Genomic DNA, 23,714 nt, shown 5'->3' with positions numbered 1-23,714 from the left:
TACAGACGGTTTTCACAAAAAGATTCAGTGGTGGATTTAAGATAACATGATTAGATCTGTTTGACTGTGAGGTCAAACCATATTATTAGTTTTCTCCCAGCTGGAATTCTCTTCAAATTTCAGAATGTAATCCATCATAAATGTTTTGCGGGAAAAGATCATTGTACAGGCAGTCCTTGACTTACGACCATAATTGAGCCCAAAATTTCTGTTGTGAGATATTTGTTAAGTGAGTTTTGTCCCGTTTTACAACATTTCTTGCCCCAGTTGTTAAGTGAATGGCTGCAGTTGATAAATTAGTAACCTGGTTGTTAAGTGAATCTGGCTTCCCCATTGACTTTGCTTATCAGAAGTTTGTAAAAGTTGATCACATGACCCTGGGATGCTGCAGTGGTCATAAGTATGAAACAGTTCCCAAGCATCTGAATTTTGATCACATGACCATGGGGAGGCTGCAAAGGCCATAACTGTGAAAAATTGTCATAAATTACTTTTTTCAGTGCCATTCCAACTTGGAACGGTCACTAAATGAAGTGTTGGAAGTCAAACTCCACCTATGCGCATCAGTGGGTTTTTCCATTATGGCTATAATCTTAAATAAAATTTACAAACTGGCTGGAGAGCAGCCTGATTATTTGTTCGCTTGTAATTCAAATTTTAAAGACCGGCCAACTAGTAACAACTCTGATTGACCTCTGACCTTTTCTATTCAAAATGCCAACAGGTACACCAGAATATGCTCTGAGGAGAAAAGATCTGGATAGCTATGACTATCCAGAGGGAGGACTTAATATTGAGCAAAAGCAGCTAAAAAGGGTTGATGAATCTTAAATAAATACAAGGAGAAGAATTAAGTAATCCTTTCCATCTGTAGGATTGTTCCTAAGAATATACAGGCCTAAATCAAATAAACCAGTAATCTGAGCCAATACAAAGCAGCTTAATATGAGCAAAATATTTTGCTGCATCATTAAAGGGTAAAGACTCCTGTAACTCTAGTGCAGGAGTGTCTAACTGGATTTCTTCGAGGGCCAGATCAGCATTGCAGTTTTTCTCTGTGGACCGGCAGTAGGGAGTGGGGGAGATAGGATGGACGGCCTCCTGCATCACTCTGCCGTCCATCCTGTCCCACATGTGTCCCCCCCTCCCGTGGTCCGTTTGGCAGAGTGCTGCAGGAAGCCACCCAGGCTGAAGCAGGGCACGGGGGGCCAGGCACACCTCCCCGTGCCCTGTTTTGGCTGCAAGAGGCACTGAGGACCCGTTCTTTGCTATTTCCAGGCCAGCACCACGGGCCAAGTTTAAGCACACACACCCCGGGGTGAATCCAACCTGCGGGCCTTGAGTTTGACACCCCTGGTCTAGCTCAATGTCTCAATGGAGAAGGAAAATACAATATGGAAATAATTGCCATTTCATTCTCCGATGATGTTTTTTTTCATCTTCACAATGTGAAACCAATCATATTTTTTTTAAAATTATCACCTGTGTATTAACTAGATCAAATTCTACTTAGCTATTCAAGATCAGCCAAGGTTTGATGGCTTGATGTTACCACCATGCAAGGGCCTTTACCATTAGGAATAGTCCTTATTCAGAAACTACAATTGGTACAAGCGACTCAGTTGTTAAGCCAAGTGATCTTGGGGGAAGGTGGGGAGAATCCCATGACTCTGCTAATTTTGCTTCAGCTTTCCTTTCCTTTATACACCCAGAAGAATATGACTGCAAACAACTGGGTAAGGCCAAACATTGAGGAAGGTTTCTGGAATTCTGCTCAAGAGGAAGGCTCGTGCCTCATAGCCCTTTCCCCACCATTAGGATAATTAGCAAGAAGAGAACTGATGTTTGCATGTATATTCATTGGAGAGGAAGGGATTACCAGAGAGTAATCAGGCACACAATGGACATCAAATACATCAAAAATAATCCGCTAGCACTGGCTGCTTGCCTGGTGGGCTTGTAGCTGTCAGCCACAAGCCATTTAAGAGCCAAACAAAAGGCTTCAGGGTGAAACTGACTAGGGCCTTGTCAGTTTCAGATTACAGCACAGAGTTCAATTGTTAGCTTGCAGGTAACACTTTTGAGGGAAGTGCTACACTACACCAGGGAAAGCAGCTCAGGAAGATACAGCTTGTTTTTCGGGTGCGGGGGTCAGGTATAGACAGGTTTTAAATGTGTGTATTGGTCACAAAAAAGTCTTTTTCATCACTGTTGTAACTTCAAACTGTCTGAGGCAGTTGCTAAATGAGGGCTACCTGTATTTTTTGTTAACTTCTAAAAAAAAATAATCTCGTCATTTTTAAATCACTTTACATTTCTGATTTCTGTTGGAAATATCAAAAGAAATTAACCTTTTTATTTTCAAGAATAATTTTTTGGGGGGGGGGAGAGAGAGAGAGACACTATCTTTCAACAGACAGTCCAAAATACAATGAGTAAGAATGTCATCTATTCTTTCTACTTCTACACAGTGTAGCAAATGGTCTTTGGAATAATCAGTCTGATGGATATATCAAATTTGATGATTGTTACAGTAAAGATATAATTATGCAAATGTGCTTATGTTATAAGCAGTCTCATAGATTTCAGTCTTATCTTCTCCATCTGGGCTGTATCATCATCACCCAAGCAATGGAAAAGCTTTTCATAGATATAAAACCACCACCTGTAAAATACAGCTGGCAGACTGAATGCTGCTGAATCATTTGGAAAAATAATTACATCTAAAAGTCGGCTGACTAACAACACCCTACTCAGAATTAAGCAATTTGCTGATAACTGTTCATCTAAAGTAAAGGGAGCAAACCCAAATGGAACAGGGAGATTTTATAAAGTGATTTCACACAAAAAAATTGCAGAAAAGTTGTATTGCTAATTACAGATGAGATAATTTTCACACTACATTGTGTCTATAAACCTCTAGCTCAAGACAGGTCCATTCTGTGGTTTGGTCTACATATTATACACATATAGGCAAACAAAACTTATTCTTCTCATAATCTCCTCATCTAACAATTATACTTAACTAAATAGGATGTATTTTAAAGGTCTTTCTACAACAGCTGCAGTAAATAGTTTGTAATTGCTTGTGCAGAAAAAAAAAGACTGCAAAGATTTGGACAGCAAAGGACAAAATCTGACCTACAAGACTGTTATGTAGATGTGGAGATTTGATCATAATGGCCAGAACTACTTCAATAATACTAATCTGAATGCCTCAGTTTATTTCATCTGCTGGAAAATAAGGTAACCTTTAATAATCTAGACTCTAGAATATTAGCATGACCAGCACAGAAGCTGACTAATCAGCTGGAATTAAAATTCCAGTTCCAAGTACTGATTCATTTTCCAGGAAGGAAAAAAAAAAAGCAACGTTTGCAACTTCAATTAGGACTACCATCTGCCCATCATGTTCATTTGATGGGACACTGCAACCGCTCTATTTTAGAACATCAAAGCCAAAATCTAAGAGTTTCATGTAAGAAGCTAATGGCAAACTTGACATCCTGCTGCCAAGAAAACTATATATGGTAATAATAAGGATGGAAATCTGTTTCGAGAACAGTGATTTGCATTTTGTTCCATATATTTTTTACATAATCATTAGACCACAAAGACTCACCTTTAATTAAGATAACTCTATATTCACAGCTAAATCAGTTGTTTAGGCTGAGTAAGACACAACTGGCTGTATTAACACAACACACTAATCTAAGAACAGACAAACCACATCCTATTTTACAGCACTGTGTGAACACAATACTGTTACACACAAGTTTTCAACTTTCTCAAAAAGCATTGTTCCAGAGACCAAGTGACTATACCTAACTTAAAAATAAATGTGAGCTTCCTATCTCTTGGGATTATAGCCAAACACTAAAAACAGAAAAAATAAAATACAAGAACCAATTCCATTATAACATGCCAGTATTACTGAAAACTGATCGGCCTTGTTTATTTTGCGTTTATATCCATTTTTATGGTTCATAATTCCATCAATTGCTAAACTAAATTTTAACAGATTATTAAGGAAGATAAATTCAACACAAAGAATAGCTATTATAGGATATACCAAATAGCACAGCAGGTTTATGGAAAATTCAGGGTTTTTTAATCAGAGACTTGATTAAAATAGATCAAATAATATTAAAATAGAAAGGGCAATCTGAAAGCCCTTAATCTTCAGTGTAACAATATGCCCTAATCTTAAAGCAACTGATAAACCCTAAACTAGTACTTTCTTCAGGAAGGAAATTATTTGTTTAGCTAGTCTGGGTGGTTTTTTGGAATTCTGGTGTAATTACTGTCATTCACTGTTTTCCTATATCTCCCTTCCCCAAGAAACTTTTTATATTAGGATATTTTGCTTCATTAGTTTAATAAGGATATTTATCTTTCAAATGCTCATGTGTAATGCTGCATTGGTTACCTCTTGTCGTTTGTGATGGGCATGTTTGATTATTTTGTTATTTCTAGACTTTGGACAAGAACAGTACCTGTACCTACTGTGAAATACTTTTCCGGACATTGATAAATGAACCCAAAAGAAAAGGTCTCTGTCTTCTAGCTAAAAAACAGAGCTGAAGACTTTTTCCTATCCTATTGAATAAACTTCCTGCAGTCATCACATCAACTTTAATTGAATGTAGTTTAGCTCTTCCTGTATTGTATATTCTACTATAACGATCAACTTGGAAGTGTTAAAACATATGGGATCAGAAAAACCATGTCTTATTTTTAGCATACAGTAACGTCATCTCAATCCTTGGGACATTTAACTTTTCCATTAATATTCTGCCCTTTTTGAATCAGATTGGATTGTTCACCTTATCTTCTGATGTTTAGAAAAGCAATCGTGGTAAGTTCAACTGCCATTCTCAGTCCAGAGATGAAGCTATAAGAAAGAAATATATTCATTCCCAGGGTAATAATCAGTGTGATCCAGTAATCCAATGCTCTTTGTAACCCAGTGTGAAGAAATCCAGATGTGAGATGGTAAACAGATATATTGTATAAGATATGATGTTGCCTACATAACTGTTCTACTAGTGTTAATCAGCAGTAACTCCTGCTATTCATCAGTATATGAGTATGCTGTGAGAAGAAAAGGGACTGTTTCTTGCTGGCTGTGTAGACCAAGATTATGCATTTTCCAACCCACCTCATTGCAGGAAACTTGTCTTCCCTAATTTCTTGTTTTCCTAATTGGACTCGCCTTCTGGCTAATTAACTAAGTTCCTCACTGGTACTTCTTCAGCCAGTCTCTCATGTTGTCATATCAGCAGCACCTCCTGTTGGAGAACCAATCGGAAGAACAAAAATGGTTCTTCAAGAAGACAGAACTTAAGCTTGAAGGAAGGAAGATTTACTTCATGAAATAGGAAGGAGTCTTAAGCTCTGCCTACTCTGGTTATTTATAAACATCACCATTAAAATTATTCAGTTTTGATTTAGTTATTTTTTTCCATATCATCCACATTATCTTTTCTTGCTGTATTGGAATATAGTCTGAATTCCCAGGAGGGAGGGGCTACATTCCAGAGGGCAAAGAGGCAGCAAAGCTTAGACAGTCTGTTTGGGAGAAAGATGGTAAGAAGGCTCCTCCTTAAGAATTTACGTAAGCTATTCTGTAAATAAGGTAAAATGTACATAATGTTATAGTTTCATATAGAGGAATAATTTAAAAACTTAATTAAACAAACCCTTAACTATAAGAAGGTACAAGATTCATACTTCAAAGTTCTGCTGAAGAACATCCTTTTTTGAACCTAGCAGGACTGGGGCCCCAGTGATAAAAACAAGCAGCATAAATTTCTGGAAAAGGCTATACAAATGCTTTTCTATTATTCTCACTCAATGCATTAAATTAGATAAACAACTCAAAGCACAGAACAAAATAGTCCCCCAAATCCTATTTCTCCAGGATTACTTGTTTAGAAATTGAGTTCATGCCCAAAATTATATGATTAGAAATCTGAAAGATTTACAGAGACAGCCTTTCATTTCAACAATAAGAAAGACATCACTATAAATTCTAATAAATAAAATTAGATGTCAACTTAGAAAGGAATATGGGAAGAACGACACTGTGGTTTTAAATGTCTCTGATATTATAAAAGGTTATAAGGGATTGCTGGCATGGCATTTATCAATACACTTCAGGATGATAACTATGCCTTCCCTTTTTTAATTTCTTTTGCCTACGGACGGACCACTTTACATATCTTGTCAGTTTCAAACTGGGACATACATTTTAAAGCATCACAATTCTAAAAGTTAACCATTAACAAATAAATAAACCTTTCCAGAAAGTATTAATTTCTGTTATGTTTTGGAAGTGTGGAAAGAGAGGAGGGACTTTTGTGAAAAGGCAAAAGAAATATGGGTAGAAATCCATACAGCAATGCAAAAAAATTATGGATTGTTATACTGAAACCAGAATTACTCATATTAGGTTTTATGGACAAGGCATTAGAAAAGAAATATGGGAAATTAATATTGTATATACTAACTGTGGCAGTATTATTGTTTGCAAAAAAAATGTAAAAATGATGAAATGCATACCATGGAAACCTGGATTATTAAATTAATTGAACTTGGAAGAAATGGCAAAGTTGTCCGGTTTGGTCAAAATAAAAACAAGAGTGTTTTAAAAGACTGGAATTCATATATGAACTTTTGGATGAAAGAACAGAAAAAATGAATAGATAATTCGGATATTAAAAATGACAGAAAGAGCTTGGAGAAAAATGTTAGATAATTAGTTGATAGAAGGGCAGAAGGTACAATTATAACAAAAAAAACCTTTTTTGTTTTTTGTTTTCTTTTTCAGTTTCTTGTTTCTGTATCTAACTCTTTGTTCTTATTTGTGTATGTCTGTAAAAATACTTTTCTCACCTCTATGTTGTGTTATATGTCTTCTTCAATTTTGAGTCCTCTATGTCTATGGAAATTCTCTATCATCCAGGTCATGGTTATCCCAAAGGTGCTTTTTCAAAAGGCAACCGGACTTTCTTTGTTTCTTCGCTTGAAGAAGTTTCACTTCTCATCCAAGAAGCATCTTCAGTTCTGACAAAATGGTGGGGATGGAAGGATTTATATTTAGATCCTCTATCAGAGGCTGGGAAATTTGAGGATTCTGCACACATATCTTCTGTCATTTGTATGTATGGTTTGTAATAATTCGTTGGTTTGTACTACCCCACCCCACCCCAAAAATACTTATTTTTTACCCATTTGTCTCTACGAATATTTTAAAATCTTTTAGCATTTTTTGCCTTTGATGCCTTCTTCAATTTCAGTCTGTGTTTGTTCTTTGTTTTTTTTAATTGCTATTTGATTTCATCTGTTTAATTTAGCCGTAGGGCAATCTATAAATCAAATATTTTAACCTCTTATGCTCACAGAAATCCTCATAGGGACATATTAAGGATCTTCTCTACAATTCTAAATTTATCTAATCTTATCTAATCTTTATTTAATTTCATGGGATTTACAACCAAGTAAAAATACATTAGTATTGCCGCCTCCACAGAAATTCCAAATGCTTCTTTTTTTCCAGGATAATCCTGGAAATCACTATCTTTAGAAAAACTTGGAGGAAGTACGTCATAAAATCCCCACATGCTTTGTATTTTTGGTATAGCTGATCCAAATCCAGATTGATCAAGTTAAGTCCCACTACTGATCTCAAGAAGTACATTTTGGTAGCTATACACATTGACAATAAAGTTATAATTCTTGCCAGGTTTCATCCAATAAGCAGAACCATGTATTCAGGAATTTATGATGAATAATATTTACTGAAGAAAGTTGGGAAATCATAACTAAAATGTTGCGATTAAAGAGTAAGTCCTACAAAAAGTGGTCAAACCTTCTTCCATTATCCTTCCCTGCTTGACATAACCAAATGCTTAACTCCTTCTTTTAACAGATAACAGATAATCAGAGTTGGAAGGGACCTTGTAGGTCATCTAGTCCAACCCCCCCTCCCCCACCGCCTAAGCAGGAAACCCTACACCATTTCTGACAGATGGGAGTCCAATCTCTTTTTGAAAGTCTCAAGTGATGGCACTCCCACAACTTCTGAGGGCAAACTATTCCATTGGTTGATTGTTCTGTCAGAAAGTTTCTCCTTATTTCCAGGTTAAATCTCTCCTTGTTCAGTTTCCATCCATTATTATTAGATAGAAGATGGCTTACAATTGTTTTGTAATTCTCAGGTTATGTGATCTCCATATTTCATTTTCCATCACATGTTCACTAAAAAAAAATCCTTAATATTGGACTAGATCTTTTCTGGAAATATTTTTGTCCTCTGAAGTTTTGTCTATGGCAATTAACATAAAACAAGCCTTCCCTCAAACCATCTTCAAATAAAATCTCTGGAACATTGGTGGGGAGCAGAGCTTCACAGTGGGATGTGACTGTAATATATGGGCACGATGCAGACTACTGAACCCCACGTTTCATTGTGTGTTTATTTTGCTGCTTACCTTCAACATTCACTATATTTATAATCCAACAGAGAAGCAAAAACTTGGAGAAATGCGTTGTCACTAATGCAGAAGGTGATTCTATTAAATCTTCACACAAATTTTCCAATGAATGGCAGTAAAACTTTATTTAAATGAGAGGTCTAAAGTAAAGCTTCCAAAAACAAGATGAACTTGGGAGAACAAACACACGCTGTACCACAACCTTAAGGCTGAGCTAGAACTTTTCTGGCATTTCCACCACTGGACCATTGACAACTTTCCAGGTCAAGAATAGGGTTCTTGTATTCTAGTAGGTTTCCCTTCATTGATGAATTGTGGAGGAAGGATATGCTTGTTCTACTCACTTTCACTTTCTACATTAGCCAACCCTTTGCTATTTAAATGTGGAACAGCACATTTATTTATGTTCTTTTAGAGTTACAGTTATACTTGTACATGCCCATGTCATTCATTAGTACAGTTCAATTCAAGAGTATCTTTATTTTAGTTTATTTTTTTCACCTAGCAGCTCAAGATGGAAATTGAGTTGGTCATTTCACCTCCAGCATTTTATTTCCATGCCAGAAAAGTCTTTGCTGCCTTATTTGAAGCAAGGCCAGGAAAAACCCCACCAAGCTGCTCCAACCTTTTAGTAACATGGATGTCTCACAGGACTCATAGTCTGAGAAGCTATTTGCTCAGAAGGGAATATAGTTTCCCTGAAGACTTCAGTTGACTGCAAGATTGGGAAAGAATATAAATATAAATGTCCTGCTGCTCTTTCAATCTCTTTTGCACATTGCCTCAAGCACCTAATTTGGTAGGTAAGGCAATTAAGACTTTAAAAAATATATATATACATTCTTATACCGGTGACCAGAAATATTTGTCTTGATCCTGAATCTCTTCTCTCTTCTCCCACTCCCTTTTATTAAATCCACCTTTGGCTTCTACGCTCCATGTCTCATCACTCTTAGCCTTGCACTCATGCCTCAAGTCAGATGAAATACAATAAATCTTAAAAATTTGATGACATTTTATATCATATCTTCATATAATAGGTTTTCCATGTAAGCCAGGATTTTTAGCTGATCTTTCAAGTGAAAATCCTTAAGCCAGGCAGTTTTAAAATGTTATTAAAATGAGAAATGTACCATTTCTAGTGCTGAATGTAAAGGAAATAAAATTCATTTTTGTAGCGCAAATAGATCCATCTGTTTTAAGAACTGCAGTACAAAAGAAGTAACAGTTACAAGCACTAAATATTAATGCTGCCTGATCTGCAGTCCTTGAATAAATAACCATTCAATGTAGAATTCCTATGTGTTGACACAAGCTAATGGATATTGATAAGATTACATTAAATCACTATTTTATATTTTGACTTTATGTGTTAAAGTAATTACACAGATAAGCTAGCTGGTTGATTGATGCACATTACATATTGACACAAAGTAAATCAGTTATTCTTAGAGTTCACTCCCAGATAACTAGATATCAGTTACAACTACCAAACAGCTAAACTTTTTTTTTTGGTAAGAATTATAATAAATTATTGGGGATCTTTTGTGGTATTGTACTATTACACTATATTCAAATATACTGTATACATTACACCTCATCATTATGCATACACACCTAAGCCATCTTGCTTATTGGTCAAATATGATGAAAAGGATGAGGGTATCTAGGAAAAGTGTCTTAAAGTATATCCTCATTTTGGAATACAGTGAATTTTATATCTGCATTTCACCCAATCAGAGAAAGCTCTGCCCAGCTTCTACACCATTATCTACCCAATCAAGGCTAAGTCCACCATGTTTAATTGTTCATTCAGTATTGTGTTTCTCATATATATCATGTATCCATGGCTATGGCATCTTTGCTATGGCAGTTATATAATAACATGTTCAATATTCCATTTTGTTCTGATGTATTTCATCTTGTTTAGTTGTACAAGGTTTTAACCAGTTGTCTGATTTTCATCACTCCTTTATCAATGCTGGACAAAGTCCAAAACATCATTAAATACTACCTGGCCTTAACACCCAAAAGGATATAAAATGATGTCAGAAAAACATGATATTGTTATAATTGTTGGTCGGCACTGTCCAGTCAAAATCAAAAATATCTCTCTCTTCTACCTCTCTTTTAAAATCCATTCTACCCTTTTGACTTGCAAATCCTTAAAATAATATATTTATATGATTTGGCTGTATGTACTATATGCAGATTATATTACTCCCAAATGTAGATATTTTTGAAATGATATTTTCTACTAATTCTCCCTTCCCCAAATCATCACAAAGAAGATATTGATTCCAAATACTTCAAGGAAAGTTTAAAGCAAAAGTCAACCATGGATCAGAATTGAATCCTTTTCTGATCTACAATATGCTACACCAAGGGTAATAAAATTCTTAATTTCTGTACTATATAACATGTTCATTAGAGCACAAACCTGGAAGACCTCGGGGTTTGTTTGTTTTTCAACAAGTCAAATAACTGTGGCCAAGGACAGAATCACTTTGGGTTTACATACCAAAGGGAATGCCACAGTCAGCTTCCAAGGTCAAAAGGTTTGCAATATTTGGTACAGTTGCTGGGCAGCCAGACCTTCTCAGTCTGTGACCTCCAAATATCTTGGTTATGATTCCCACCTTCTCCAGCCAGCAATCTTGGGGGTCTTGAAGAAGACTCCTTGAAAACGTGTCTTCCTTCTCATTTACTTAAATACACTGGTAAGCAAGAGGAGTGATCTTGGCAGGAAAAACTACAATTAGATAGAAGATTAAACTACAGTTTGTTTCTGACTGGAAGACTCCCAAGAGGAAATATTCAATTCCTGTTTGTCGTAGATCTTGTAAACTGTTGCTTTCATGGGGACTGATGGAAGGAAGATTTGGCAGATGAAGGAATGGTCTTGTAGAGGTTTTTCATTCAAGGAAGCATTTGTATATCCTGGATTCATGCAGTCCAGGCAGAAGCTTGCAAGAGCCATTCTGAAATTGTATGGGCAACACCCACTGAATCAATAAATCAGACATACAGAAAGATTTCTGTCATGCCTATCTGATCTTGTGCTGTATTACATGCTCCAAAATAGATGTCATCCATCAAACCAGATGCTGATTTTCAAATTTCATCAAGTCTATTCTAAGATGCTTGGGGCCCATGCTTTTCAACTAACAAATGCTATGGACATTTCCACACAATGAACACTAAAGTAACTTTGTGTAGAACTTAGTCTGGAAAAAACATGTTGTCAAGTCAGTAATACAACTTCTGTTCTGTCAGGTTCAGTCCTCTAATCATGATCATTCATAGGAAACGAGAGATTGGAGGGGAGGGTTGGAGAAAAGAGATAATATTACAAGTGCCCTCTCTCAGGTAAAATTCCACAACACTGAGTAGGTAGAATCAAAAATTATTATGAAAAACAAAATACATTTTTGACTGCAAAATTATTTGCCACACGATATCAATCTTTCCTTATGCTTTTTATCCAGTTATGTCTGGAATGTAGAACATTCAAATAACTTCTGAGAGTTTCAATCAAATGATAAGACACACTTTTCTCAGATCAAAATCTGTGTCCACCTGATCGCTCAATTTCTCTCATCAATTGGTTGTTTGCTTATGTGCCATCAAACAGGTGTCAGCTCCCAGCAACTATATACTGTGGTTAGTTTCTTTATTAGATTTTTATCCCACATTTATTACTTTATAAGTAACTTAAGGTGGCGAACACACATTTTATTTTATAGAGATTAAGAAAGATTATCTTGATGGAGATATACAAGCTCCAAAACAAGGGAAAAAACATATCTTCAGTTCATGACAAAAATAAATAGAAATTAATAGTCAGAAAATATGCAGAAAAGGCTTAGACAGACATATCCCTAATTCACATCTATAAGGTGGATGAGGTATAATATAACATAATCAGAATCATGCAAGATGTGTTATTATAGCCACACTCAATAAAAAATATAAACTTTTTGTAGAATTGTCTTATGTGATCTATCTGATGAGATTGAGAAATTTGCTCAAATTCTTCCAATACAGACAATCTAAATAAGTCACCAATCCCCTTATGTGAGTTTTTCTATTTTTAAAAAAATTATACTTTGCATGTGAATTCATTCAATTGCCTTTCTCTCCCCCATTATTTAGAACAGCACCATATTCAACTTCCTCGATTTAGTTATCCCCATTTAATTGGCTATTATCGCAGTTGAGGGAAGTGCAAAATACCATTTGTAAAAGCATGAGCAATAACCAACTGCTTTGACTTCTCAGTCAACACCATGTATTTTCATCCTTCCCCTTGCATGTACGTATTGCTCAAGCCACACTATCGCCTCCATAGCATCATCATTATGGCGAGCCATATCCTCCTCTATCATCCTTAAGGGAGAGGAGACATCTGTGCCAATTTACCTTCTGAATGCTGAGAAGCTGCCACTGTTCCTGGCTTCCTCATCAAGAAGCAACACTGCATGGCTCTGAGTGCAAGCACATCAATGGTTAACTAGCAGACTATCATATTCAAGATCCTTCTTTTCCTTTTAAAAGGAGGTTGGGTGTGATTTTCCAGCCCCTGGAAAATAAGAAAAGGGCCTAGTTGAAAAAGTGGAGAATGGCTGAGAAAGATTTCCTAGATAGTCAAATCTATAACTTCACTTCTCCCTACAGAGGCCTTCTCTGCTTTTATGGCCTGTATAACCCAGCTAACTTTTACATTTCCTCTTATCAAAGCACACACATGTGTATAGATCTCCACAAAAAAGCACACTCCACCAAATAAGCAAGCATATGAAAGTTGGAGGAGGGGAGGGGGGATAAAAAACTGCAGTAAGACTTCCAACTTCCCACAGTAGAGTACCAAGCTCAAAAGGTGGTGGTGTTTGTTTGTTTTTTGCTGGGGATATAAAAAGAAGCCCTCTGGGCAAAATAGAAAATGCCCCCAAAAGTCAAAAAAGAGTCAGGTGGAGTGAATATTTCTCTGCGCAATATCTCCTGCTCAGAAATGATACGCAAAGAAACATACTCTGATGCCAAGACTTCACACCCTCCTCATATCATAAAATCACTACTCACTCCAACTGGGTGTCAGACTTACTGAAAAGAATTAGCACTGGTTCCTAGTTATGCAACGTGGAGCAGCTTGACAAAGCTCTTAGACCAGAACTTTACTACAGACTATCATAATACAGCACAACAAGATAAGAAACTTTATTGCACATTAGGATAGAGCCATATAAAACAGTTGGCTGCTTTCTTTTGATAGGAAGGTGCAATTCTCCTTATACCTATACTAGTTTAATTCTGGTGGGTTCCTATCTTTCCTATGGTTTAATACAGTTTTTGCTTTGTGATTTTGGCCTTGAACCTGGGAAATTGTTGTCATCACTGATATCTCCTCCCTGATAAATTTGGCCTCTCAATTTCCACACAATTAAAAAAATTAACAAATAAAACAATAAAGTTGTCCAGTCTTTGCTTTGTTCCTGAAATGAGAAAGCCTGAAACTATTTTCTGATGGAGCAATCCGTATTCAGATATCCACAGCAACTATAATTTTACAGAGGAATGATAAAAGATCTGACCTTTGACAGAAGATGGTCAAATCTATAACTTCACTTCAGCCAAAGGGGTGGCTCTTGCAGATACATTTTGCCCAAGTGATTAATTTTGACCATGTCTAAGACCTATTTATTCAAAGGGATAATTTCTATAGGCTTTTTGCCATACTGTGTTTTCCGGATCAAAGAGTGATGCTTGACACCCTTCAACTGAATTGGTACACAATATCCAGAATTTAGATTCCCAGAATTGTGGCCATAGAAGTTTCAAAGACTTCTCCAAAAGCTCAAGCTGGGGACTTCCATATATGTACCATTCTGACAAAATGGGAAGTTGCTTTACAAAGCAAGCTATTATTCAGCCCTTGCTGGAAAAGACCAGTCTCAAGAAAATGAATCGTCTTATGAATATCCATTCACTGGGGTTAAAACAAAAGAAGACAATGCCATCAATCTCATTCATCAAAGTAGCCTCTGAATGGAATATATCAGAAGACAGTTCACTTGTGACTTTATTAAGAACAAAGAATATTTCCTTTTCTCTTACAGAAGACAGATTTACTTCAGAGTTCATTTGGAACAAAGAATATTTCCTTTTCTCTAGCTTGCTGTGCTGCATTAAGCCTTTCTTCAGAACTGCTATCCTTTGTCAAAGAAATAGCCAGCTAAATCTAAATGGAAATGTCATTTAAACATTGACAACTCAAAAGAAATGGGAACTTGAAGGTGCGTGTTTTGGGTCTCAGAGCTGCTGCTGTCAGACAATTGATGATGCCACCATTCACTTTTGGACCTCACTAAACAAGGTGGTAGTAAAGCAATAGCAATGCAGAAGTGAGAATGGAGACTAATTGGGTGCCGCTCAAGAATGCAGAACATTTTTGCCAGTGGAAGTCCATTGCTAAGCAAAACTGGATCTTGACAGGGCTCCAGTAGGAAGATTTAGGAACTGTTACTTGATTCTCATGGAAGGAAGTATGCAGAATAACAACTTTAAGATAATCATTGGGGCCTTCTATGGGGAAGAGGTGAGAGTAAAAAGAAATGCAGGGTAGTAGAGGGACATAATTAAACCCATCTTCCAATGCAAGGTATTTTGCTACAAACAGAAATGGAATCCTTAAAGATCAGAAAACTCTTGCTGAAGTCAGTGGACAAAAAAAACCCCTCTCCTTAAAAACAGTATTACCCCTATCACTCTTAGCTGATTTTTTTTCTATCTTAGCCTATGTTTCTATGGTGAGATATATGTTTTAATGCAGGGGTGTGATCCGACAGGGTTAACTACCGGTTCAATGATTTACGAGGTTCGGTGATTTACGATGTGCTTTCCTGCATGCTGCATGCCTGTAAATCATCAGCAGCATGCTGCGTGCAGAGAAGCAACCTTTGAAACAGCACTTTTTTCCTGCTTTTTTAACTGCAGCTCTGCCTCGCACGGCAGCTGAAGTTGAAAAAGTAGGAAATAAAGATCAGGTTAGAGCCCGGGCGGGCAGGTGGGCCAAAACAACAGCAGACATAGAACCGATTCTATGTATGCTCTCTGTCTGCTGCTCTTCAGAGCTACCGGTTCTACAGAGGTGGACAGAACCGGTAGGAACCCACCCCTGTTTTAATGTTTTAGGAGAGTTTTATTTCTTTAAAAATGGAAACACAGCAACAATTGTTTATTTGCAAACTAGGAGGGGAGAAGGTGTTTTGAAATGATGTTCTCTATTTGCTCAGCAATGGTCCCTCCAAGAAAGGCCTAGGCCTGTGATGGCGAACCTATGGCACGTGTGCCAAAAGTGGCACACAAGAGCCACTTCTGCCGGCACAAAAAGGTCACCCAGAAGAGCCCCACTGCACATGCATGCATGCCCCCTGCCAGCCGATTGTCGGGTATCTGCAGGGGGATGTTGCAGGGGGAGACACGTGCATGGGAGATGGGCACGCATGCGCAGAGGCATGCAGTGTGCAGGGGGTTGTGTGCACATGCACAGAGGCATGCGGTGTGCATGCAGGGGGTTGCGCGTGCATGCGCAGTGGGAGGGAGTCATGTGCGCATTACATCATAGGTGCAGGCAAGCGAGTGAGTGCAGCCTGTGCACTTTTGGCCTAGGCTTTCTATATCTACCAGGCTACTGGTAATCTGAAGTGCCCAAGGCTCTCTCCAACCTTGACTGCTGAAAATCAACAGTATGAATTCTCTCCATGTTCAGGCAACGGTGGCCTTAAAAAGCTTAATGCGGTATGAAAAAAAAATAGAAAAACTGCTAATGAGATCTTTTTAAAAATAGAAAAATAGAATCGTGCTGTATCGTGTAGTCTTGCCCACCTATCATCCCTCTTCCACAATCTCCCAAAATATTAGTTGGAACTCCAGTCCTGCAAAGAAGAATCTAACCCTACCCCAAAATAAAGAAGGATGGATGGATGGACAGACAATCTGGTAACTTCAAGTCTGTGTTGACTCCGCAACTGCCTGGACTAGTCTCCCCCAATTTTTTGGCAAGGTTTTTCAGTAGTAGTTCATCCTTGTGTGTTTTTCCTAGAGCTGAGAAAGAATAACTGGCCTATGTGGCCCAGCTGGCTTTATACCTAAAGTGGGACTAGAATTCACAGTCTCCCAGTTTCTAACCTGATACTTTTAACCACTGTACCAAACTGTCTCTGAAGTATAAGACATTGTCATGTTTACTTTCAAATGATAAGTTCTAACTATTATGTTCAATTACATAATTTGTTAAATTAAGCACCAGAGAAATTACATCAGGCGATTATAAAGTAACATTTTTATTAAAATCGAGGGGGTGGGGGAGCAAAGAGACATCAGGATAAGTAGAAAATGGGCAGGATTGTATCTCTTGCCAATCACCCATCTTCATTGTGTCACTGATGGCTGATTCACAGCGTAAATTTAGAGCTAAGACTCAGCTCAGAAAGCTGGGAAATAGTTTAAATCATTTCTAAGCAAAACTAAAGCCAATTAAGTCTTGTCTCCCTTCCTCCCCCCTTTTCCCAAGTTTCAACACTTTCCTTTTAAAGTCACAATTTCTGATTAGGCAGGTGGCAAAATTGATGGATCTCCTGCTGTAGCTTGAGGTACGGAGGTATTTCTCGTCTCTGTTTTCTTTGCATTTGACATAAAGCATAAGTTCTGCCAGCCTTTTTTTGGGGGGTGGGGATTCTTCTGAAATTGGAGTTTCCTTGAGACCTACCCAGCATGCCAGCTGCAGTAACCACACCGAATAGGATGACAAAGAGACCTCTCTCCTCTTTGAAGAAGGCTGTGGCTGCTACTGTTACACAAACATTATTGCAGTTTAAAAGGTTAGAGATGAGGGGCTGTCTGGAAAGACTTTGGGTTCATTCACTAAGAACAAGCAACAAAAATTGCTCCTCCAGCTCCACAGGTCTTAAGAAGCAAAGGGTGTTGTTGTTTTTTTCCATGCCCAGTTCATGCAAAAGACAAAGTGAAAGAAAAAATAAAATTTGCTTGCACATACATACATTCCAATCCACTTCATGATGTGTGTTCATTTTTCTGGCCATATAAACTAATATCCCACTGTGTCATGTGAAGATAAATTTAAAAGGTACCAAGCTGTCTTCAAAGATCTGTGGCCCAAAAACCAGGAGGTGTGGTGGAGGCAGGGAGTCACAAATGGAGAAACAAGCTGCCCACAAGCACCACAGGGCTGTACAGTTGCTTTTAAACAGTGTAGTTTGACTGCATTTTCAAGTACATTGCAGCTGAGCCAATAATGAATCACTCAGCTTACAAACACAGCCGGTGTTGTGGGATCATAAAGATCTGAAGCAGCTTTTAAACTGGCATGGTGATCTCATGGGGAACTGTCTTTAAATTAAAACCTATACTCAGGAAACCATGAACTGTCTTTACAGCAAACAAATTTCCAGTTAGTTTCCAAGGTTTTCAAAAGAACCACACCAAGAGTTTGGAGGGAATCTATTCATAGTGCATTTGCATTATGAAAGCAGAAAACTTCCATCTCCAGAACTTCAATATAATGCCCTTTAAACACATACAGCGTTAGGAAAGCAAACTTGAATTATAGTCTGACAAAACTTTAAAAAAAAAACTGGTACTTTGCTATTGTTAAAATGATCAATGGGATCATCCATGAACAACCCAACAAGAAACAAAGAGGCAAACATTTCATACACTCAGCTCCCAAGAGCCATTTTTGATATCATTGCCAATAAATATTGTTTAAGTAACAGTCTATTTCAGTAGAAGTATCAAGGTAAATGGAACTTACTTTACAAAATAACTTCCTTGAAGCATCACCTTCTGATTCAAATAGAGAATATCACTACCACAACTTGCATGTGTATGTGTATGTGTATGTATGGATCAGCTTGGGGACAGATCATCTCAAAGAGCTATCTACTAACAGTCAGCACCAACTTAATGGCACATAATCAATCATGATAGAGGAGAGGGAGGGAGGGATGGAGGGAGGGATGGAGGGAGAGAAGTGTCTGTGTATGATCATAAATTTTATGCAATGCATGAAATATAAAGGAAAGTAAGTGTGGTTTAAGTTTAAATCGTTTGGATTAACAGTGGGAAGATCTAGTTTCTGGTTTATTTTTAATCAGGAAAATTTACTGGATTACTTTGGGCCACAGATTAGTTGCTATGGAAAACACACATGCATTGTTGTTCAGCAGACATATAGATTGACCAAGTCTCCAAGAAAGAACTAGGCTCATCTGCCAGTCAAGCTTAGAATTACTTTGAAAGACTGTGTCTAATGCAGGGGTTGCCAACCTTTTGAACCTCAGGGACCACCAAACTCATAAGTTTAGATCTCAGGGACCACTAACCGGTTCTGTGGGTGTGGCCTAATTTGTGGGTGTGGCTTGGTGGTCATGTGACTGGCTGGGCATGGCTTGTATGTAAATATTATAAATATTTATATACATATTGATTTTTTTTATTTAAAAAGAGCAACTTTTACCCAAAATCAGGCAAGGCAGGCAGGCAGATTGAGTTGCTCACAGAATCACAGATTCATTCAGTGATCTATATATCTGCCATTGGCTAGCCCAGTCTGTCACATAAAATTTGCTCACAAGCAAACTCACAAAATTAACTCACAACACACCATGCATGTAAATATTGAATTTTTTATAAAAAAGAGTAACTTTTACCCAAAATCAGGCAAAGCAGGCAGATTGAGTTGCTCACAGAATCATTCAGTGATCTATCTATGTGCCATTAGCTACCTCAGTCTCTCAAATTTGCTTGCAAGCAAACCTTCAGTCCTAAGGGAGGTTGTGCTGAGCCGAAGATCTAAAGACCAGCTAGAAAGCAAGAAATCCAACCATTTCCTGCTTCCTAGCTAATCTAAATCTCCCGGCACAGCAGAACAGATGATGGTCAGAAAAAGGAAAAATAGCAATTTAGCAGGAAAGTTTACCGGGTAAGGAGTGAGTAGGCGGGGAGGGTTGCCGCAGACCATGTGGGCTGCGCAGCCTTGTGTTTCTGTGCAGCCTGGATTAATTGCTTTGAGGGGGTGCTCTGGGGGTGAGATTTCTCTGTGGCCCACCAAAATTTTCTCACGGCCCACCGGTTGGTGACCGCTGGTCTAATGGATAAGAAAGAGGTAGGTAATACCTGAAGCTGCTTAAAATAGCCAATGAGCTGAACCAACTCTAGGAGTTACATGACCATATCACCAAAGCATAATGGGAACATGTGCTAGGAGCTATGGTGGCATAGTGGTTAGAATGCAGCACTACAGGCTAATTCAGCAGTTTGATTTTCACCGGCTCAAGGTTGACTCAGCCTTCCATCCTTCCAAGGTAAAATGAGGATCCAGATTGTTGGGGACAATATGCTGACTCTGTAAATTTCTTATTATTCCAATCATTTTGCTGTGCCACCTACTGAATTAATTACAAAACAAGCAAAGGAAAAAATTAATTTGATAATTTGCACAATTTAAATATCATCCCCCCCCCCAAAAAAAAAAACCCAGCATAAACCCCAACACACCCTGAGAGACATTCTAAAGCTACTGATCCACTTTCCTCCAAGCTTTGTATCTGTCAAATATGTGACTGAATTTCTCATCTGAGCAACCTTGAAAGTAGCTTTAAAAAACCAACCTCTAGTGCCAGCTGAGGCTAACAAGCTAAAAATTTCAAGGCAAACCTGTCAGGAAGGCAGGAACTGGAAGGCTGGCCTGAAGTGTTCAGAGAAAGGCCAGCTCTTCCTAGAAAGAGTCCTTGCAGTTGATAGGTAAAAGAAAACTGAGGGAGGAGAAGAGATGCAAAAAGAACATTTGGCACCTTGAAGAATTGAATTTCACACCCTGAAACTTGGAAACTATTTTTAAAGGTCAAAGGATGGAGTAGAGGGCAAGGAAATGCCATCTGCATTCAATGTGGGGAAGCTCAGAAATAAAATAGATGTACACTCTAGAGTGGGGAATAAGTGCCCCTTTTGTGCAGGTCAGGAAGAGTTTCACTTAATCAAAAAAACAGCAATATTACTTGTAAGCCTCCTTGTGTAGTAATGTTAAGGCAGCAGATCCCCCCAAAAAAAGTGAGCAAGGAAAAAAATCTCAAGTGACTCGCCAGAAGTTATAGTTGCCAGGATAACTGTGCGAAGTCAGTTGCAGCAAGACAACTAAGAGCCTCCTTTCCCTTACAGATGAATCAATGTTTTAATATACTTTAGTTGGGAAAAATATCATAAGAAGCATATAAATGTTTTAAAAAAACAGTTCAGAAAATGGGCGTTGGTACCTACCTGATACGCTGTTCTCGCCGAGCTGCGAGAGCATCCAGATAATGGGAGGTGCTCTATAGAGTCTTCGCTCTGACAGGCTGAGCTATGATTGAAGCGAACGTTCCTCCTCCTCCTCCACGTGACATCTCCACGCGTTCCCCAGTTTTACGAAGACGAGAAGACAGCAACTATCCCCTCGTGTCAGCTATATTACAAGACTCAACTCCGAACTATAAACATCATTGGCGAACGGGATTCCCCCCCAGACGGACCAAATAGGGTGGGGCTGGATGCTCTACGCAGCTCGACGAGAACGGGCGATCAGGTGGGTACCAATGCCCATTCTCCGCTGAGCTGCTGCGAGCATCCAGATAATGGGACATACCAAAGCCTGGCTTGTCCTACGGGAGGGACTCCGTCTGGTCCGGAATCACCTCTGGCCCTTTGCCACCTGTTGAAGGACTCGCCTGCCAAAGGAAGCCTCAGCTGAGGCGAAACATCGATTTTATAGTGACGTATGAATGGAGATGGAGAAGCCCAGGTAGCTGCTCGACATATGTCCTGAATTGACGCCTGAGTAGCCCAGGCAGCAGAGGTGGCCGCACTCCTTGTAGAGTGAGCGGTAATGCCACTAGGGACAGGAAGAGCTCAGGCTAAATAGGCCTTGGATATAGTGGCCCTAATCCAACGACCAACAGTAGACGGGGAAACCTTGCAACCCAGCGACTTTGGCTGAAAGGACAGGAATAAGGATTCAGATTTTCTGATTGATTGAGTACGGTAGATGTAAATACGAAGAGCCCTTCGCACATCAAGAGTGTGCCACTGCCTTCCCTTTCTCGAAAAGGCTTGGGGCAAAAATTAGGTAGGATTAATTCCTGAGATCTGTGGAAGGCCGAGTTGATTTTAGGCATAAAGGCAGGGTCTGGCCTCAGAACCACCCGATCAGCGTGGAAGACGCATAAATCTTTTCTCACGGATAGAGCTGCTATTTCAGATATCCTTCTTGCTGATGTTATTGCCACCAAAAACACTACTTTGAGTGTGAGGAGCTGAAGTGACGCCTCCTGAGAGGTTCGAAAGGAGGTTTAGTTAATGCCATCAGAACTTTATTAAGGTCCCAGGTAGGGTACCTGTGAATCACTGAGGGCGAATATTGGAAGCCCTCTAAGGAAAGACCTTATGCGGGGTGGTGCGAAGAGTGAACCAGAAGAACTGCTAGAAATCACCGCTGGCAGGGCTGCGACCTGCCTTCTCAGAATGTTGGGGAGAGACCCTATCTAGCCCGGCTTGTAGGAAGGCGAGGATCTGGGCGATCGAAGGTGAGAGCGGATTCACGTATGACTTACAGCACCACTGACAAAAATATTCCAGGTGGCGCCATAAATGCGAGTAGTCGAAGGTCGCTTGCTGCCAAGATGGTAGTGATGACCTGAGCCGACAAACCCTCCTCCTTTAATCTTTCCCGCTCAACCTCCAGACGGCTAGCTAAGCCACTGCGGTCCGGGTGCTGAAGAGGGACCTGGGATAGAGAGATCCTGTCAAGGGAATCCTCCACGGAGGGGCCACTGACAGATTGCGCAGATCCGCAAAACCATGGCCTCCTGGGCCAAAACGGGGCTATCAGGAGGACCTCCGCTTGTTCGATGATCAACTTCTGAATCACGCTGGGTATCAACGGGAGGGTGGAAAAGCGTATAGAAGCCCGGTGGGCCAAGGGCAACGAGGGCATCGTGATTCTCTGCGCCGTCGGCAGGATAACGAGAGAAGAACCTCGGTGTCTGGGCATTGAGGGAGACGCGAACAGGTCCACCACAGGCTGACCGAACCTCATTGTCGCCTCCCTGAATAAGGAGGGATGTAGGCGCCATTCTGATTGGTCCAACTTGGCCCTGCTCAGCCAGTCTGCTTGGACGTTCGAGACCCCCGAGATGTGTTCTGCCCTGATGGATAAGAGATGTCTTTCTGCCCATCGACAAATGCGCCGGCCTCTCTCATGAGACGAATGGAATGAGTGCCCCTTGACGGTTGATGTGGGCCTTGGTGGTAGTGTTGTCTGTTAAAACCAGAATGTGACGGCCTCTGCACTGAGGGAGGAAGGCACGTAGGGCCAGATACACTGCATGCAACTCCAGCCAGTTGATGCTGCAGCGTCGCTCGGCTACTGACCAAGTTCCCTGGGCTGAAAACGACTGCATGTGAGCTCCCAGCCGTAAAGGCTGGCGTCTGTAATGAGAGTGGCCCTCTGGGGCTCCTTGAAGAGATGACCTCGATTGGTAGACGGCCTTGTCCACCAGAGGAGCGAGGCGAGAACTCTTGGGGGATCTTCACCACGAGCCTTGAGTTGCTCCTTCCGGAACGTTGGTAAGGCAGAAGGAACCACTGCAGAGATCTGGAATGTAAACGTGCCCAGGAATAATTGAAATACAGGAGACCAACTTTCCAAGCAGCTTGGATAGGTTTAGTAACGAAGCCCTTTTATTTTGCCTGATTGTCTTGATAGCTTTTTGTATACTGGTGAATCTTTCTTGTGAAAGAAATACCCTCTCTTGAACCGAATCAATAACGGCCCCTAGATGCGCTTTTACGGGTGGAAGGATTAAGCTGGCTCTTTTCCCGGTTAACGAGAAATCCATGGGCCTGAAGCACTGAGAGGGTAATCTTAGTGTCACTCTCAGCCTGCTGTCGGGTAGGAGACAGAATAAGGATGTCGCCGAGGTAGCAGTGAATGCGAATAGGAAATGTCTCAGGTGTGCTGCCAGAGCCGCCAACACCTTGCTAAAGGTCCTCGGGCCGAGGCAAGACCGAAGGGAAGGGCTACATACTGGAAGTGTTGATTGTTATAACAAAATCTCAGATACTTGTAATACGATGGATGAATAGGTACATGCAGATAAGCCT

The 23,714-nt window shown here is 39.5% G+C and overlaps 1 protein-coding gene across 8 annotated transcripts in view; it reads right to left on the bottom strand.

Annotated features, from left to right (window-relative positions):
* The window catches only part of TSPAN4 (tetraspanin 4), a 797,106-nt gene that overhangs the window by 690,460 nt on the left and 82,932 nt on the right, over nt 1–23,714 (bottom strand). Inside the window, exon 2 of one of the 8 annotated variants that reach the window (XM_087950831.1) lies at nt 6,898–7,068. The exons of the other annotated variants lie outside the window; for them this stretch is intronic. The gene's annotated coding sequence lies outside the window, so the exon portion shown is untranslated. The remainder of the gene's footprint in view (nt 1–6,897; nt 7,069–23,714) is intronic. 8 annotated transcript variants of the gene reach the window in all.

This window comes from Notechis scutatus, chromosome 1 (genome assembly GCF_049901735.1).
Source record: "Notechis scutatus isolate UNSWTSFEM ecotype Mainland chromosome 1, rNotScu1.2, whole genome shotgun sequence".
Lineage (NCBI taxonomy): Eukaryota > Metazoa > Chordata > Lepidosauria > Squamata > Elapidae > Notechis > Notechis scutatus.
This window is presented reverse-complemented; position numbering and strand designations above follow the sequence as displayed.